Source organism: Psammomys obesus, unplaced genomic scaffold (genome assembly GCF_907164565.1).
Source record: "Psammomys obesus unplaced genomic scaffold, mPsaObe1.curated_primary_1811, whole genome shotgun sequence".
Lineage (NCBI taxonomy): Eukaryota > Metazoa > Chordata > Mammalia > Rodentia > Muridae > Psammomys > Psammomys obesus.
In genome coordinates this window covers 8,375,345-8,379,255 of record NW_026585797.1, presented here as the reverse complement: position 1 = coordinate 8,379,255, position 3,911 = coordinate 8,375,345, and the positions used below count along the sequence as shown (strand labels likewise).

Genomic DNA, 3,911 nt, shown 5'->3' with positions numbered 1-3,911 from the left:
ATTTTGGGTATGAATAAAGAGGAAAAAGACAATGCAAAATAAAAAGCACCAGGGTAATAGCAGTAATTGGTATTGAGTTGAGAACCAAAAAGTGAAGAAGACAAATGTTTCTAGAAGAGCAAATGGTAGGGGCAAAGGAAGCAGAGGGAAGGCAGGTAGCCTCCATTAAAAACAAACTGAAAGGGACAAGGCAGAGTCTGGAGCCAACACGTGAGCTACAGGCTGCTGGACATCAGGAGCAGGGAACAATGCCTAAATAAAAAGAACTTGTTTCTGAAAGCTCTTCGGGCTGTGATTCTGACAGTGGAGGTGAAGAAACATTAAAGAGAAAAAAGTAATTTTTTCCAGAAATACCTATGAAGAAACAAAAGCCTGGTGAGGCATCTAGAGCTTTGGTATCTTCCAAACACAGCAGCAGCAAAAGAGACAATAGCATGTTTCAGATCAGAGAAACATGGTATGTCAGTGTTCAGGGCTTCAGAGGAAAATTTCTAATTGATATTAGAGAATATTGGATGGATTCAGAATATGAAGTTAAAGAAATGAATCATTTCTTAAGATGGAACAGTGGAGTCATCTGAAGAAACAGGTCTCTGACATAGACGATACAGTTAGAAAGCTGTAAAATCGAAACCACATCAATCCTGCACTATTACAGTTTTAAAAAATCTGTCTTTTTGCATTGGATTTTGTTTTCTAAATGTTGTATTTCACACTGCTGTATGTTTGGATTGCAGAACAATTTGAAAGGTGATTAGTTTTTATAAATGTGCACTAGTATATTTTGTTAACTTTATTAAAGACGATTGCTTTGTGATACCTACCTACTGTAAAATAAAATCGTATTATTACAAAGCTTAAAAGAAAGAGGTAAATATATACAGTTAAATAACGAATGTATTTCCTAGCTCAAGAGAAGCTGAGATACAGATATTCTGTAATCTGACCAGTCTGGTGTTTTGGAAAAGGGAAATTAGAAAAGGAATGAGTTAGCAGACAGACAGACAGACAGACAGACTAGAATGTGGATGTGTGGGTACTGTGTGGAGGTACTAGCTAGCTTGTCTACTGTCTTAATGGTGTCTTTTCTGAATAGCAGGGTTCTGGTTTAGGAGGAGTGTCATTTGCTCTGTTTCCTGAAAGTAGAGTTTGCAGAGTCTCAGGAGTGACATGGATACCCTGAAGCTCTGCTTCACATCGCCCATGCTACTCAAAAGAGCAGCATCTCTATCAACCTTGCTCTTTGGCTTTTCAACTATCAGACCCATTCCTTATCATGTGAGCTGTACCACTGTGTATTCCTGCTTCTGAGTACCATGGTACTGGGTCCCAGTTGTCACATTCATACCTACTCCCTGGCCAGTTTTCTACTTCTGCTCCAATATTTCACTTGACTTCACACAGCCCAGCTTTACCCTATGTACTTTTGGAATCAACTTCTGTTCTAAATTTAGTTTGGAAATTAAAAACATGTAGGGCTGAAAAACACTGTAAGGCTGGATACATGTAATCATCCCATTTGCTCAAATACATGGACTATGAATTATCAATTAATGAACTATAATGTAAATTATGGACTTCTGAGTGATAATTATGTGCAGATGCAGGTTCACCAATTCTAGCAAATATGCCCCTGGGGAAGGGTGAGTAATGGTATGTGAAGGTAGGTTAGAGATCAGAAATTTGTATACTTTTAGCTTAATTTTACTGTGAACCTCAGGCTGTTTCTAAAATTCTCACCTTTTAACACTTACCATATTTTAGTAACTTTATTTTTCTTGAAAAAAATTGTGGAAAATGGAGATAGTTTCCATAATTTCCAGTGCTTCCAATGCCATCTTGATTTGTTATGACACATACCTAATACTAAACTTTATGGCAAGAAGCTAGATGATTCCTTTTTAGGATCATTTGTAACAAATCAAGAATGTCTATTTTCATCACTTCCCCTCAACATCATCCAGGGAAGTCCTAGTTAATATAATGAAACTAGGAAGAAAACGAAATGTATACAGACAGTGAAGCCAGATTTGGAACTATCAAATTGGGTTTCATTCCAGAGAGTCCTGTGGGCCACATGGAAGCAGAGACTGTTGGAGTGCAATACCCAGAAAGAAAACTTGCTTTATCTGTCAGTGAAACGTTCAAACAGTGAATGAAATATTGAAAACAGCTCATGGTGCAAAAATAGAATATAACAAAGAAATAGAATCACCAAGAAAAATCCTCAAACTAAAATAAAACTGGAAAAATATTAAGATGTCAGACAAAACCCTCAGAGGTAAGCCTCACCAACACATTATGAGACATGGAAGAGAGAATCTTTTTTTTAAATATTTTTTATTTTAATTTTTATTAATTACACTTTATTCACTTTGTATCCACCCTGTAGCTCCCTCCCTCCCCCCCTCCCAATCCCACTAGCCCTCCCTTATTTCCACGAATGCTCCTCCCCAAGTCCACTGCTAGGGGAGGTCTTCCTCTCCTTCCTTCTGATCCTAGTCTATCAGGACTCATCAGGAGTGGCTACATTGTGGAAGAGAGAATCTTAGGAGTTGAAGACAAGGTAGATAAAATTAATAGTTCAATAAAAAATGTTAAATATAAAAAAAATAGTCACAATACATCCAGGAAATCTTGGACACTTTGAAAAAAAAAACACCTATGGATATGAAAAGAAGAGGAAGATACAAAGGAAGGAGAAGAAAGAAATACATAGATCATGTTTTAAACAAAATCACAGAAAATCTTCCCAACTCATATAAGGCTCCTATTGATATACAAGAAGTGTACTGAACACCAAAACCCAGGACCACAAATGAAATTCTCCATGACACATAGTAATCAATACATTAAATGTACAAAACAAAGGATGCTGCGGTATGAAAAGACTAAGCAACACACAAAGGCAAACCTCCTAAAATCACACCTGACTTTTTAAAATTGTTTTTCCCAACAGGAGTTTTTCGTGTAGTCCTGGCTGTCCTCAAACTCACTCTGTAGACCAAGCTGGCCTTGATCTCACCAAGATCTACCTGCCTCTACCTCCTGAGTGCTGGGATTAAAGGCATGCACCACAAAACCCTGATTTTCCCCTCCTTCCCCCAAAACCCTGATTTTTAATGGAGACTCTGAAGACAAAAAGTTATACAAACTCTAGACATCACAGATGCCAGCTCATACTAATGTTCCATTAAAACGATCATAATTGAAGGGGGAAAAAAAAACCCACATACTATGATAAAACCAAACTTAAGCAATTTCTCTCTACTACTCCAGCTCTACAGAGGCACTAGCAGAAAAACTTTGGTCTAAAGAGGTTAACCACATCCAAGAATACACAAGAAAGAAATAATCCTAGAAGAGTAAATCAAGAGTAGGAAAAAACAACAACATAACAACAAAATAATAAGAATCACTAAATATTGCTCATTTAATAACTCTCAAATTAATGGTAAAAATTCCCAATAAAAAGACACAGCCTAACAGACTGTAATAGAAAACAGAATCCATCTTCTTGCTGTATTCAAGAAACATCAAGGAGAGTTATCACCATAGGGTAAAAGAATGAGAAAAGATATCCGAAACAAATGCACCAAGATCATATGAAACCATATTATTATCTGACAAAACAGACTTCAATCCAACCTAAGAGGTGACAGAGAAGGACAGTACATACTCATAAAGGAAAGATCCACCAAGAGGATATTGTAGTTCTAAACATTTAGGCGCCAAACACAAGGGCATTCATGTTCTTAAAAAACAAAAACAAACAAACAAAAAACCAAAACACTACTTCACATAAAATTACACGCTGATCCTAACACAGTGAGAGTGACTTTCATGCCTTACCCTCGCTACTAGAAAGAGCATTCGGGGAAAAAAAAGTCTTGAAAAGCTGGATTTAAATA

At 36.8% G+C, this 3,911-nt stretch overlaps 1 pseudogene; it reads left to right on the top strand.

Moving 5' to 3' along the window:
* Positions 1-248: 248 nt before the first annotated feature.
* LOC129670654 (activated RNA polymerase II transcriptional coactivator p15-like) lies at positions 249-625 on the top strand (annotated as a pseudogene).
* Positions 626-3,911: the final 3,286 nt, after the last annotated feature.